Below are 16,280 nucleotides of genomic sequence, written 5' to 3' on the forward strand. Positions count from 1 at the left end.
CCAGGTCAAGCCACTCAGGCCAGAAGAGCTGGGGAGCAATCCACACCGATCAGAGTGAGAACCAGCCACGATGTACCGCTGCCTTTCTCCTCCAATCAGGGTCCAAGAGCACTCGAGCCCCTGAGCACTTACACCCCGAGTCACCTTGACCCTTCGTTAACACCGCTAGGTATCCAGGTCAAGCCAACTCTAGGCAGAAGAGCTCAGGATCAAGCCACCTTGATCAGAGTGAGAACCAGCCTACAAAAGTATGCTCCTTTCTTGAGCAATCTTCTGTGTCCCAGGGAAGTCAAACAGAGTACCTAGAGGGAACTCACCTGTATTGCAATACCTGTGGAGGGAATAGCTGAAAAAGAAACCCTACTCTACATCGCCTAGGTCCAGGTGCATCCTCGGCCTAGTCACCTAAGCTGGACTAGGGGATGTGAATATTAGGGGGAAGAATTTGGAACCTGTTCCAAGTCTCCATTTAGAGTCTAATTTTAAACGCGTGTGGTGCAATGTGCTGTTGCATGGGCGAGGCTAACCCTCATAGAAGACTGAGCCTCGATTAAGGTCCTTCCGCTCTGGACCACCACACCCTGCGTGCATTGTTCCTAGAGTCGGAACCCAGGGGGGCCGCGTACTTACCCCCTGAGTCGCATTGACCCTTCGTTAACACCGCTAGGTATCCAGGTCAAGCCACTCAGGCCAGAAGAGCTGGGGAGCAATCCACACCGATCAGAGTGAGAACCAGCCACGATGTACCGCTGCCTTTCTCCTCCAATCAGGGTCCAAGAGCACTCGAGCCCCTGAGCACTTACACCCCGAGTCACCTTGACCCTTCGTTAACACCGCTAGGTATCCAGGTCAAGGCAACTCTAGGCAGAAGAGCTCAGGATCAAGCCACCTTGATCAGAGTGAGAACCAGCCAACAAAAGTATGCTCCTTTCTTGAGCAATCTTCTGTGTCCCAGGGAAGTCAAACAGAGTACCTAGAGGGAACTCACCTGTATTGCAATACCTGTGGAGGGAATAGCTGAAAAAGAAACCCTACTCTACATCGCCTAGGTCCCGGTGCATCCTCGGCCTAGTCACCTAAGCTGGACTAGGGGATGTGAATATTAGGGGGAAGAATTTGGAACCTGTTCCAAGTCTCCATTTAGGGTCTAATATTAAACGCGTGTGGTGCAATGTGCTGTTGCATGGGCGAGGCTAACCCTCATAGAAGACTGAGCCTCGATTAAGGTCCTTCCGCTCTGGACCACCACACCCTGCGTGCATTGTTCCTAGAGTCGGAACCCAGGGGGGCCGCGTACTTACCCCCTGAGTCGCATTGACCCTTCGTTAACACCGCTAGGTATCCAGGTCAAGCCACTCAGGCCAGAAGAGCTGGGGAGCAATCCACACCGATCAGAGTGAGAACCAGCCACGATGTACCGCTGCCTTTCTCCTCCAATCAGGGTCCAAGAGCACTCGAGCCCCTGAGCACTTACACCCCGAGTCACCTTGACCCTTCGTTAACACCGCTAGGTATCCAGGTCAAGGCAACTCTAGGCAGAAGAGCTCAGGATCAAGCCACCTCGATCAGAGTGAGAACCAGCCTACAAAAGTAGGCTCCTTTCTTGAGCAATCTTCTGTGTCCCAGGGAAGTCAAACAGAGTACCTAGAGGGAACTCACCTGTATTGCAATACCTGTGGAGGGAATAGCTGAAAAAGAAACCCTACTCTACATCGCCTAGGTCCCGGTGCATCCTCGGCCTAGTCACCTAAGCTGGACTAGGGGATGTGAATATTAGGGGGAAGGATTTGGAACCTCTTTCCAAGTCTCCATTTAGAGTCTAATATTAAACGTGTGTGGTGCAATGTGCTGTTGCATGGGCGAGGCTAACCCTCATAGAAGACTGAGCCTCGATTAAGGTCCTTCCGCTCTGGACCACCACACCCTGCGTGCATTGTTCCTAGAGTCGGAACCCAGGGGGGCCGCGTACTTACCCCCTGAGTCGCATTGACCCTTCGTTAACACCGCTAGGTATCCAGGACCGATCAGAGTGAGATCCAGCCACGATGTACCGCTGCCTTTCTCCTCCAATCAGGGTCCAAGAGCACTTGAGCCCCTGAGCACTTACACCCCGAGTCACCTTGACCCTTCGTTAACACCGCTAGGTATCCAGGTCAAGCCAACTCTAGGCAGAAGAGCTCAGGATCAAGCCACCTCGATCAGAGTGAGAACCAGCCTACAAAAGTATGCTCCTTTCTTGAGCAATCTTCTGTGTCCCAGGGAAGTCAAACAGAGTACCTAGAGGGAACTCACCTGTATTGCAATACCTGTGGAGGGAATAGCTGAAAAAGAAACCCTACTCTACATCGCCTAGGTCCCGGTGCATCCTCGGCCTAGTCACCTAAGCTGGACTAGGGGATGTGAATATTAGGGGGAAGGATTTGGAACCTCTTTCCAAGTCTCCATTTAGAGTCTAACATTAAACGTGTGTGGTGCAATGTGCTGTTGCATGGGCGAGGCTAACCCTCATAGAAGACTGAGCCTCGATTAAGGTCCTTCCGCTCTGGACCACCACACCCTGCGTGCATTGTTCCTAGAGTCGGAACCCAGGGGGGCCGCGTACTTACCCCCTGAGTCGCATTGACCCTTCGTTAACACCGCTAGGTATCCAGGTCAAGCCACTCAGGCCAGAAGAGCAATCCACACCGATCAGAGTGAGATCCAGCCACGATGTACCGCTGCCTTTCTCCTCCAATCAGGGTCCAAGAGCACTTGAGCCCCTGAGCACTTACACCCCGAGTCACCTTGACCCTTCGTTAACACCGCTAGGTATCCAGGTCAAGCCAACTCTAGGCAGAAGAGCTCAGGATCAAGCCACCTCGATCAGAGTGAGAACCAGCCTACAAAAGTATGCTCCTTTCTTGAGCAATCTTCTGTGTCCCAGGGAAGTCAAACAGAGTACCTAGAGGGAACTCACCTGTATTGCAATACCTGTGGAGGGAATAGCTGAAAAAGAAACCCTACTCTACATCGCCTAGGTCCCGGTGCATCCTCGGCCTAGTCACCTAAGCTGGACTAGGGGATGTGAATATTAGGGGGAAGGATTTGGAACCTCTTTCCAAGTCTCCATTTAGAGTCTAACATTAAACGTGTGTGGTGCAATGTGCTGTTGCATGGGCGAGGCTAACCCTCATAGAAGACTGAGCCTCGATTAAGGTCCTTCCGCTCTGGACCACCACACCCTGCGTGCATTGTTCCTAGAGTCGGAACCCAGGGGGGCCGCGTACTTACCCCCTGAGTCGCATTGACCCTTCGTTAACACCGCTAGGTATCCAGGTCAAGCCACTCAGGCCAGAAGAGCTGGGGAGCAATCCACACCGATCAGAGTGAGAACCAGCCACGATGTACCGCTGCCTTTCTCCTCCAATCAGGGTCCAAGAGCACTTGAGCCCCTGAGCACTTACACCCAGAGTCACCTTGACCCTTCGTTAACACCGCTAGGTATCCAGGTCAAGCCAACTCTAGGCAGAAGAGCTCAGGATCAAGCCACCTCGATCAGAGTGAGAACCAGCCTACAAAAGTATGCTCCTTTCTTGAGCAATCTTCTGTGTCCCAGGGAAGTCAAACAGAGTACCTAGAGGGAACTCACCTGTATTGCAATACCTGTGGAGGGAATAGCTGAAAAAGAAACCCTACTCTACATCGCCTAGGTCCCGGTGCATCCTCGGCCTAGTCACCTAAGCTGGACTAGGGGATGTGAATATTAGGGGGAAGGATTTGGAACCTCTTTCCAAGTCTCCATTTAGAGTCTAACATTAAACGTGTGTGGTGCAATGTGCTGTTGCATGGGCGAGGCTAACCCTCATAGAAGACTGAGCCTCGATTAAGGTCCTTCCGCTCTGGACCACCACACCCTGCGTGCATTGTTCCTAGAGTCGGAACCCAGGGGGGCCGCGTACTTACCCCCTGAGTCGCATTGACCCTTCGTTAACACCGCTAGGTATCCAGGTCAAGCCACTCAGGCCAGAAGAGCAATCCACACCGATCAGAGTGAGAACCAGCCACGATGTACCGCTGCCTTTCTCCTCCAATCAGGGTCCAAGAGCACTTGAGCCCCTGAGCACTTACACCCAGAGTCACCTTGACCCTTCGTTAACACCGCTAGGTATCCAGGTCAAGCCAACTCTAGGCAGAAGAGCTCAGGATCAAGCCACCTCGATCAGAGTGAGAACCAGCCTACAAAAGTATGCTCCTTTCTTGAGCAATCTTCTGTGTCCCAGGGAAGTCAAACAGAGTACCTAGAGGGAACTCACCTGTATTGCAATACCTGTGGAGGGAATAGCTGAAAAAGAAACCCTACTCTACATCGCCTAGGTCCCGGTGCATCCTCGGCCTAGTCACCTAAGCTGGACTAGGGGATGGGAATATTAGGGGGAAGGATTTGGAACCTCTTTCCAAGTCTCCATTTAGAGTCTAACATTAAACGTGTGTGGTGCAATGTGCTGTTGCATGGGCGAGGCTAACCCTCATAGAAGACTGAGCCTCGATTAAGGTCCTTCCGCTCTGGACCACCACACCCTGCGTGCATTGTTCCTAGAGTCGGAACCCAGGGGGGCCGCGTACTTACCCCCTGAGTCGCATTGACCCTTCGTTAACACCGCTAGGTATCCAGGTCAAGCCACTCAGGCCAGAAGAGCTGGGGAGCAATCCACACCGATCAGAGTGAGAACCAGCCACGATGTACCGCTGCCTTTCTCCTCCAATCAGGGTCCAAGAGCACTTGAGCCGCTGAGCACTTACACCCCGAGTCACCTTGACCCTTCGTTAACACCGCTAGGTATCCAGGTCAAGCCAACTCGAGGCAGAAGAGCTCAGGATCAAGCCACCTTGAACCAGCCTACAAAAGTATGCTCCTTTCTTGAGCAATCTCCTTTGTCCCATTACAACGCACGACCCAAGGAGATGCTGGATTTATTCCTTTCACTTCCCTGTGCTTCATACACCACAAGGCCCCAGGGAAGCAACCTGTTGTTGTAGTTGTTGTTGCCAGATGATCACTATTTCAGAAACTTCCTACACTCACGGTTCCCATTCATTCAGGTTCCTGGTGGCTCCCTCTTGTTGGTCCCTTGTGTACTACCACTCATTCTCCAGCAGTTACTCCAGGTAATTTGGATATACTTTCAAGCAGCCCCAGGTAATTTGGATATACTTTCAAGCAGGCCTGAGCGTGGCTTTATTGGATTTCCGATTATTAGTCAAAACGTATTTTAATATGCTCTGGCCTGAGTAGTGTGTCTTCAAATGTGGCTGTTTCCTTTGTCCCTGTTGAGTACAAAAGTTGCTTATCCATTTCATACCATCCACTATCTTATTATTTTGCTTGTTTTTTCATCCGCTGCACTTTTGATTTAATTGATTTTAATGTTTGCTGTTAATTTTATGTTGTCAAGTACTGTTCATTGGTATTGTACTTTTATTTTAATTCAAACATTTAAGTAACACTTTTTATTCCTGTACTTTAGTTTTGACATTTGGTGATCCCATTGGCAGGGTCTCCCATTTGCTGTGATCTCTTAGGATCACTGCAATCTCCACAGCTTCTTTTACCAATATAATTTCTTACCTGAAGGTCCTTATTTTGGGTGTCCCTTACACTCACGGTACCATGATTTTTCAAAAATGGCCGCCACGCCGTCCGTCACCCTCTGGCACCCCCTAGTGGCTATCCCTAGCATTGCGCCCGATTGAATTTAGGTTGGTAGGTTTATTTAGATTTTTTTTAGGTAGTTTTTGGGGGGGATTTAACTCTGCTTTTTTAAAAATCAGGATTAATGTTAACCAAAAATAAATTCAAAACGGTCATCCCTTATTTGGAATATTATTGTAATAATGGCACATTCACAATATAAGAATACAAGAGACGTGCGGACAACACGACGTTACAGACAGATGACAAAAAACACCAGATTTTCAATACATCAGCTTAACTGTGGAAATTTGTTAGTATAGCCACAGTGTTTGAACACTTAAACAGCGACATAAAGACAGAGCAGTTCTGTCTAACTGCATACCCTGTCAACATAGGCAGCCGTGTGATCACGCAATCCTCAGAGGAGGATAGGCAGGAAGTTGGCTCCTCCGAACGATTTGCCTTCAGTTTTAAAATAACTAAAGTTGCTTATCCATTTCATACCATGCACTATCTTATTATTTTACTCCTTTTTTATCCCCTACACTTTCGATCTAATTGATTTCAATCACTGTTTAGTGGTATTGTACTTCTCTTTAATTCAAACACCTAACTACCACATTTCATTCTATTCCCATACTGTAGTTTTGACATCAGGGATCCCATTGACAGGCTCTCCCACTTGTGGTGATTTCTAGAATCATTGCAAGACCCACAGCATCTTTACTTTATGGCTTTTCTTACCTGAAGGTCCTTATTTTGGGTGTCCCTTACACTCACGGTACCAGGATTCTTCCAAAATGGCCGCCACGCCGTTCGTTCGCGCTCGGGCACCCCGTAGTGGCTATCCCTAGCATTGCGTCCGATTGAATTTAGGTTGGTAGGTTTATTTAGATTTTTTTAGGTAGGTTTTGGCGGGGATTTAATTCTGCTTTTTTTTTTTAAATTAGGATTAGGGTTAACCAAAATTAAATTCAAATCGGTCATCCCTTATTTGGAATATTGTTGTAATAATTGCACATTCACAATATAAGAATACATGTGACGTGAGGACAAACACGACGTTACAGACAGATGACAAAAAAACACTAGATATTCAATACATCAGCTTAACTGTGGAAATTTGTTAATATAGCCACAGTATTTGAACACTTAAACAGCGACATAAAGACAGAGAGCAGTTCAGTCTAACTGCATAGCCTGTCAACGTAGGCAGCCATGTGATTACGCAATCCTCAGAGGAGGCTCGGCAGGAAGTTGGCTCCTCCGAGCGAATCGTCTTCGGTTTTAAAATAACTATAAAGATTCAGCGATTTTGGTTCAAAATGATGCAAAACTACTGAAATTAAAAGGAAAATGACTTCATAATAAAAACAATTGAATTTGTTTTTCACCTTTTTATGATGGCAGGGGAGGGTAGCATCCCTTGGCCCCTCTGACCGCACGTCCCTGCTGCAGAGTTAGTTTTTTTTTTGGTAGACATAATGTAATAAGCATTTATTGAGCAAGTTGCCGAATTTGGTCACTTTTTTCTGAACTGGTTATGGCTGGTCAGTGGTTACATTTATATGCAACCATTATGCAAAGATCAATGTGACAACTAAGTATAGTCAAATACTTATAGTCAAGATTTAGAGACAGCCACAAACATATTTGGTATTCACACATATGGACAATTTAGTTCTTCTATATAGTAATTTAAAATGAGGATTTGGATTGTGGGAAGAAGCTAGAGTATCCAGAGAAAATTCATGCAACGCTGGGGTTGACATGCATACAAACTCCACAAAAATCAGAGCCAAGATTTAAAACAATAGACGTGACAAACACAGCCCAATTACACATAGTCTTTTTTACTTTCATTTCATCATCACTGATTCACAGTTAATTGTTATGCGTATACTTAGTGTTCTGGCTAGGGTGTCTAAAAGACATCGTAGACTTCGGGCGGGGATGGGGAACCACAGTATAATTCAGAATGTGTCCACTATAAATCTATTGTCCGCTGCAGAATAGGCACTCTTTCAGTCTTTAGCAGTGACACAGATATGATTATAAATGGAGCTGATACACTTCACATCATTTATAAAATGATTAACTTCTGTAGGATAAACCTTGGCATCTATGATAGAAACGCTCTGGGTTAGTACTGGCATGAGGCCAACATTTATCACTTTGGTGTACCAATGTCATTCAATCTGGAGAGTGCCAGGGTGTTAAGGGAGTAGAAGTCATTTGTGTCTGACTTTGCACTTGCAGTACTGTGGAACCATGCTAAGCATGCCTGCCACACAGTCAAAGGATCTGTGTTCAAAGTTAGAAAATCTTTGTGTGGCGCATGATATCCCTAGTTTTCTCTGGATACTCCTCTGAAATTCCAAAATTATGCTTCTTAGGGTAATTAAAGACTCTACATGGGTAAGCAGTGACTTAAAGACTCTCAATGGCTGAATTAATGAGTGTGAGTGCTTGTTGGTCAATAGTATCTGTATAATTGGCTGGCGATCAGCTTGGACCGGTTGCATTAACCCAGGGGCGGGCAATTGTGGTCCTCGAGGGCCAGTGTCCATGTTTTATATGTCTCCCTGCTGCAGCACACTTGACTCAAATGATCAGGATTGTTATCCAGCTTCTGCAGACATTGCTATTGATTTGACCATTTGAATCAAGATGTGTTGCAACAGGGAGATACGTACATAAAACATGCAGGACAACGGCCCTCGAGGACTACAATTGTCCACTCTGCACTAACCTGTGACCCAAAAGAGGACAAGCGATATAGAAAATATATGGATGGGGTAATTAAAATGGTAATAATTTGATAATTTTGTGAATCACAAAAACAATCACATACAAAAATCACAAGATATGGACTATCAAGTGTGCATGTGGAGAAGACAGCAACACAGTATGTGTTAAATTTGTTCTACTATCTTAACTATTAAGGTTTTCTTTATCATCACATTAAAAATGAGCACAATTTTGCATAAAATATATATATATATATATATTTTTTTCAATTTAACACTGTGATGTCAGTCCCTTCATCAGGAGTGGAATTGTGGAATGTGGACAGGTTTTGCATTGTGAATATCCACAGGTCACGTCAATGAAAGCTCCTAGGTGAAAGAAATGTTCCTTATTGAACAATTCCAGGGTAATTCAACACACACAAATAGGATTTTCTCAGTGTTCTCTATTGCAGTCCTCAGATCATGCAATCTGTCCTCTTGGTAGCTGAGAGGAGTCAGGCAGCCGAGAAAATGGTTTAGATTAAAATGAGGTAATGGCACATTTGCAAGGTCTTTTGTATCAGCAGCGCTTGCAATTTAAAGAGCTGCCATACCGGCAGCCTCTTAAATTGTCATACACAAGTTAATATTTCATTGCATGCCGTGCAACAGGGATGGAAAGGAGATTGTCATTGTACTATCTGATTCTTTCCAGTTGGTATCGTGGATTCATTGCACATTGAATATTCCTCCACCATTCCAAGCTTTCAGCTGCCATGCTGCCTCTCAATACCCACCAAAAAGGGAGTGTATTTTAAGCAGCAGGAAGGCATTGGCGTGTGTGCACGTGTGTGTGTTCATGTGTTTACAGTCACTCTTGCTTTCACTGGTTCTCAAATGCTATTTGACATTTTCATTTGTGTATTTTGTTCATTTGTTTCTGTTTGATGCACATAAAAAATGTTGGTAGAGTAACTTATATTCATCCGTCTGGAAAGATTACAAAGCTATTCCTAAAGCTTTATTAAAAATAATAACAATGTATTTAAATTAATGCACATTTCAGGACATTCAAGGTCACTGTAAAGAACATTAAATACAAACACACACAAAAAACATTTAAAGCATTAAAAACGATCAAAAAAATGTTTAAACAAAGATAAAAAAAGATCTTTATCTATTTTAGTTTCTTGCAGCCAATCAGATTGTCGATTCGCCTCCTGAACTCCTTCTCACTACACCTTGAATCACTACACTGTCAGTGACTGTACAACATAACAACCATGCAAATGAACAGTTAGAAATTGGAAATAGGCATGAAATTGGAATTAGGCTCTTAGACCTGCAGTGTAAATACAATTAATACAGCCTCCAAGAGCTGTTTTTTATCTCTTGAATTTCATTTCCTTTGCTCCCTCTGTCACCACTCCGAAGAAATGTGTTTCTCTCCTTCCACCACACCTTTACCTCCACCTCCACCCCAAGGCTGGGTGACAGAGCTAAGATGAGGGAAGGAATGAAAGGTTCTGATTGACTAAAATGCTGAGATTGAATCCTGTGCTTGCTGAAATGTGAAGTGTGATGTGTGTTTATGTGTGCACAGGCACACTGGGGCAACGTGTGATGTTCGGTTTATTGCATCAAAAGCTCATTTGTTTGTATTTTAAACCTCATTTCAGCTTAGATGAACCAGTTTTCACACAATGGCTGTCAGTGACCCACTTTGACTCCCTCCTTCTAATATTCCCTCACTGCACCCCCCTTTTGATCCATTACTGTTACTCTGCACTGGATGGGTGAGATTTAATGGAATATGCCGACAAAGTAGTTCAGTGAGGAAAACACAAAGTCTGCTATTTGGCTGTGTTACTCTCTCTTCTCTTGCTTCAGGCACTGCTGTGCCGTACGTTTGCATGTTAGTGTTGCTTGACACCACTCTGACAGCACTCAACACATCAGAAGGACTTAAGCTCATCTAGTCCGTCAGGGGCATAAACATTAGTTGTTCTAACTTAGTTGCTTGCTTTGGTTTATGTAAAAAGAGAAGCACCTGAAGAGATAACATACATATGGACAGTGCCCCAAATTTACAACAGGTGTCTTTCTAAACTGTGTGGTGTTAGGAACAAATATGTTCCATCTCAAAACCTTTGTCCACAAAAGCCTAAAAGAAGTCGCAGGTTTGAGAGCATTTGCTATTGGGGGTCAGAACTCGTTCTTCTGCTTCCTCCTCCACGGCTTAGGAAAGGGGGAGTAGGTGACGACCAAACTGATTCTCCATCAACTGACCAGGACAAGCTCTGAGGTGGACCACCTTCTCACAGGCGTTGCCATGACGACTGTGAGTGACTTCCTGCAGCGTTTCATCTTCTACATTTCTTTCTTTCATAGTGTCACATGTTACTTTGTGTTTTTTAAATGTTGCCCACTCGGCATCCATTGCAGCCCAGTTGGATACTCAGATCTGCGGTCCCTTCTCAAGGTTTGTCGTTTTTCCCCAGTTTGGGTTTTTTGAGTTTTTCCTTTTAATTCTGGGGGTAATGATCAGGGGATGTCATTAAAATATGTCCACTGTAGGCATGTGAAGAGAAGTTTCTGTGATTAAGGGCTATATAAATAAATTTGACTTGACTTGGCTATGTCGACTAGCAGACTTGCAAGCAAAAGGCAGAGGCCAACATATTTTATTAACTAAATGCTAATCCCCACTCCCACGCTGTTGCATCTGAATTTCACTCACTTTGTTCAATTCACTCACTATCCACAGTCCATCCTTGTCCTCTCTCCCACTTACTTCTCCCCCACCCTCACACCATTCATTCCTCCTCCACTTCTTGCTATTGCGACAGCACAGCACATGGATGGGTAGTAGCTTTCCTGTGTGCCATCCATTATTCCTAGGCAGGAGTGCATTAAAGATTCATCTTTGCAGCTCAACCTCAAAGGAAAGACTGCGACCTCTGGTATAGCTGCTGAATTATGGAGACGGCCAATAAAGATGTTTGTGTTTGATGTCATTCTCAGCTCTCTCCTTCCCAGGTGAATGTGGACAGATGACATGGGCACACAGCTGTCACACAAAGTTATCATTACAAGTTATCATATGCTGTATATATTCATTTCTCTTTATCACTCTCCCTTTCTTTCTCCAATCTTTCTCTAATTATACACGCACACACGCACACACATATATATATATATATATATATATATATATACGTATATACATACATACATACATACATACATATACATACACACACATACGTATGCTCTGTGCTTTCATTTTCTTTCCTCTGCCACTGGCTCCCTCTTTTTGTTCCTCAAACATGCGCAGTAATACATGCAGAAGTGCTTGAACAAAGCAAAATAAACAAAACAAAACAAAAAGAGACAAACAAAACCTTATCTCTAAAATGACGATGATGGCGCAAGTGTGCAAAAATAATCTTGGCTGTCTCCACTCTGCATAACAAGTGACTGTCTGGCACTGTAAATTTCACAGCAAGCATCATTCCAATCCTCCCTCAACCAAGCTAAAAGCGGCTTGCACTTGCAGTCCCGGTAGCTCCGGTCGTTTATACTATATATGATCGATGTCAAGGGGAGGGCCCAACTTCATTTGTCTCATGCATTAATAATTCAGTCACAGAAGAACAGAAGAAGACTCAATCGAAGGTATATTATGACTTAATTTTCCTCATGGGACTAAAAGTATCCATCCATCCATCGATTCCTAATGCTGACACAGTGCGCCTTGTCCATCCATCCACACATCCATCCATCCATCCGTCCGTCCAAGACGTGATCGCGCCACTGAGGCGCGTAATCATTAAACCGTCTATATTGCTGTATTACTACTATGATCAAAAATGTTATGCTTTATGTTTCAAGTGGGATGAAATTAAATTCAAATATAAAGTCAATACTGTTACTCAAAATTGCTGCAGATTCACGAACAATCAAAACAGTGAGTCTCTCTCCCAAGCCATCTGCCTCACCTCCTGTGCATGATGACAAGGTCAAGGCAGATACATCCCGAAAATATCCGATACGTATCCAATCAAGAACCAAGAAGAGTGGCCCAGTCTTAAAAAAATCAGAATTGAGCTGCAGTGTGAGCATAGCCTATGTCAAGGAAGTAGTCATCATTTGAACATTTCAATTTGAGGAAGGAACAAAAGTTAGATTGTTTTTGGTAGCTAGAATTCCTAATTTGGCTATATTTAGATAAATAAAGAAAAGTTACAGGCGCTTACTGTATATCTTAATAACTGACAATGATCCTCATTCATCAAGGAACACCTACAAGCGTGCTTCCAAGGGGCCTGCCACTTATAGAAATTCGGCAGCTTGTCGCCATTCATCATTGACTTCTGGAGTACAACAAAACCACAACATAACAAAATAAGACCCAACAGGTAAGTAAAACACATATAGTAATTACCATTTCTATGTTGCTGTTGGTAATGATGGGGTGCTCAAAAATTGCTTGCACACAGAATGCCACTCTACATACCTTGCTGGAAAGCGTCACCAGCATAAAGTATGTCTTTCTATCGTGTTGATTGGTTTGGTGATATTGTAGTAAAGGATATACTGCATGTGTATGGCAGCAGGAAAAAACAAAGCTTTTCAGGTGATTAATGAGGTGTGACCAGTCCCCACCATGGTGATTGAGTGAACTCCTTTTTTCTCATGGGATTTCAAGGGGAGGAACACACATCAAAACATTGACTGCTCATCCCCCAGTGGATTTCCTTGCCAGTCCTTCGAAAAGTGCACATGTTGACAGGAGACCGGTAATGGTGCGGATGTGTTGTATTAGTGATTTGGAAAGAGGAACATTTGTGTCATACAATAAAATGAATTCAGAGTGGCAACTTCACCAGTCAAGGGCAGGTGCTTGTTGGAGGACACCAGGTAGAGAATGTTGGTGGGGGGATGACAAGCAGTGCAGTGAAGGGGTACCAAACAAAGTGAGGGCGCGAAGAAAGTGATGGCCATGTTGTGTTGTTTTTGCGCATCGGGAGGAACAAGGTGATAAAAAGCAGCATTCCTAAAAAAAAAAAAAAAAAAAATCTATCATCGGGGGAAACGAAAAAAAAAATTCACACCAGTGGTGACTTTCTCTTTTTGAAGGTGACAAAGACTGTGAAAGAAATAGCAAGCAAAGTCATCCTCTGTATGATTAATTGCCTGGCCTTAAATATCTGTCACTGGTAGCTCATCGATGTATGTAGTATGTATATACTGCATTCTTAAGGGATATTATCTAACAGTTGAATGTATGATTGATGTTGTATGAACTCCTTCACTGAAAGTGTTGCCACTTGCACATAAAAATTAAAAAATACAAAATATTTGTCTTATTCCGAAAGGTTTAGGATCAGAAACGCAGCCATGAACCTACTGTATTATGTTGCATGCTAAAATGCCAGCTGCTCAAGTGAATTTTCACAAAGGCTGTTAAAGATTTTTGTATTTCATGCTTAATGCAACATAATGCAAAAAAGGAGTAGCAAAGGAAGATAGGCTTATGGCCGATCTAGAGCTCAATAGAGAACTTTTACGCCTATGCACAAGTTAAGTTTTTCATCATATTACTACCGTAGCGTAAAAGGAAATGTATATTTCCTCTGTAGCCCGTTTTTCTAAGGTATTAATTCTACCATCTAAAAATGTAGACATAAAATGCATGTGATATCTGAAGCAAAGAACAACTTGACAGCACTTGCGCTGTACCCCAGGACCCTTGCAAAAATGTCTGTAATCGAAGACAGTAGACCTTCAAAAGAAAATTAAATTCATCACATCACAAGCCCTCCAGTGCCTCAATGGAAGGTAATAAATCATTTTAGACTTGTGTGACCCCTTTAAAATAACAAGGTTTGTCATTCTAAGTCCATTACCACCACCATCAATTGTGCATAACGTATCTTTGATCTACCGTTAGATGAGCATAAAAGTTTAATAATTGATTAGAGCACACGTTTAATATCCATTATGTTGCCTTTTTAACTGGAAGAGCCTCCTCTCAGAAGCTAGTCTTAGTGGAACTTTGAAAGAAGCATTGAATGCTCCTACTTGCCCTTCTTGCGCAAGAAGAAACACTGGCTTTGCTTGTGTTCTTGGTCTTCTGTCATTTACTGTTGTATAGCTAATTGTATAATTGTCTAATTGTAATAACCCTCCACCAACAAATTGCATCCCTAATACGAAAATACTACATAGTCAATAGTCTCAAACATCAGTTTAACTATTATTAACAGTGAAGCAATGAAATTTAAGGCTGGGTCCAAAAATACAGTGCATTATTAAGGGCTTGTGCCATTTTATAGGGGTGTCTAAAAGTCCAAAAGAAAAAATGTCGTGCATTCAAGCTCACCCACTATTCTCTTGAAAAAGTTGTGAGGACACAGATTATTGTACCTTTTGCCATCTCATGAAAGAGCATATAATTTTTCTGCCTATCACTACATGCAGCTTGCATGGATATACATCAAAATATATATTTCTGGTGGACAATTAATTCATTTACTTATTTATTTTGTATTTGATAGTAGTAAAAATAAATGGCTGGAACTGTGTTTGATTTTAAGTCCACGTAGGTGTCGATTTCCAATAGTTTGCACAGATGCATGTGTATGCATGTGCCAGGTGCCTGCGCACGTCAGGTCCTTCGGGAGATGTTCCTCTGGGGGACAATTTTAGCTTACACCTGCTCTGTCTGTTTCATAGTTCTGCCTTTATTCAATGTCCTTATCTGTGGAGATGCAACCAAGCACACAAAGCTTATCTGATTTCTTCAGGGCAATGCCCATATATCGGTGTTTGATAGAACTATCTCAGTAGCAATCATATAAGGCCAGTGCTGCTCTCTGTTGTTGTCTCACCAGCACAGCCAAAGTTCCCCAGCTATAAAAAAAAACCTGTGAACAACCCACTTATATAAACTTGAGAGAGTCTGTCTGGAATGAAAAATCAGTGAAAGATCCATTTAAAGGAGCTGATCCCGGGTCCATTTCCCAAGTACCATCATTTAGAAATTTTGGTATTGTGGGATTTTTGCAGGATAAACTTCACAGTATGATGCTGGTACTGGTGGCGCAATGGGAAGCACGTCCGCCTCACAGTTTAGAGGATGCGGGTTTGATTCCACCTCCGGCCCTCCCTGTGTGGAGTTTGCATGTTCTCCCCATGCCTGCGCAGGTTTTTACCAGGCACTCCGGTTTCCTCCCACTTTCAAAGAAAAAAAAAGATATATCCCCTACAAAAATCTAAAAAGGACAAGACATATTTTCAAGTCCTTGGACTTTATAGAGGCTTTAAAGTGTTGATGTAATTATTGATACTTAGGTTGCTTTGACGAAAACATATCACAAACATGTAATTAAGACATCTGGTATGTATGATAAAATGTGGAAAACATGTATCTCTTTCCAACAATCCTCACAAGACAGACATAAGCAAAATAAATCACCTATATTTTCCTTCTGTCTCAAGGTCACATAATGAACTGGAATATTGACTCATCTTGTAATTGTTCCAGCCCTGCCACCATATATGTATTTACATAGAGGATGACAGAGTATTTTGCGATTGAGTATTTTGCCATTTTGACAGTTTATAGTCAGCAGACTCACCATGGTAAATCCTGGTTCCTTAGTCAGAGCAATTAAGCCAGCTGTAAAAACAAAACATGAGCATGGCAACACTTCAGAGGAGGACGTGCAAAATTCTCACCAGCCAGAGTAAAGTATAGATGAGTCATACGCAAACATCTACAGCTGCACTTTTAAGTCTACTGGTCCTTTCATGTCTCAGATGGATTTACAATCATATGCAAATAGCAGAATACGTTTGATGGGAAATAG

This window comes from Syngnathus acus, chromosome 6 (genome assembly GCF_901709675.1).
Source record: "Syngnathus acus chromosome 6, fSynAcu1.2, whole genome shotgun sequence".
Classification (NCBI taxonomy): domain Eukaryota; kingdom Metazoa; phylum Chordata; class Actinopteri; order Syngnathiformes; family Syngnathidae; genus Syngnathus; species Syngnathus acus.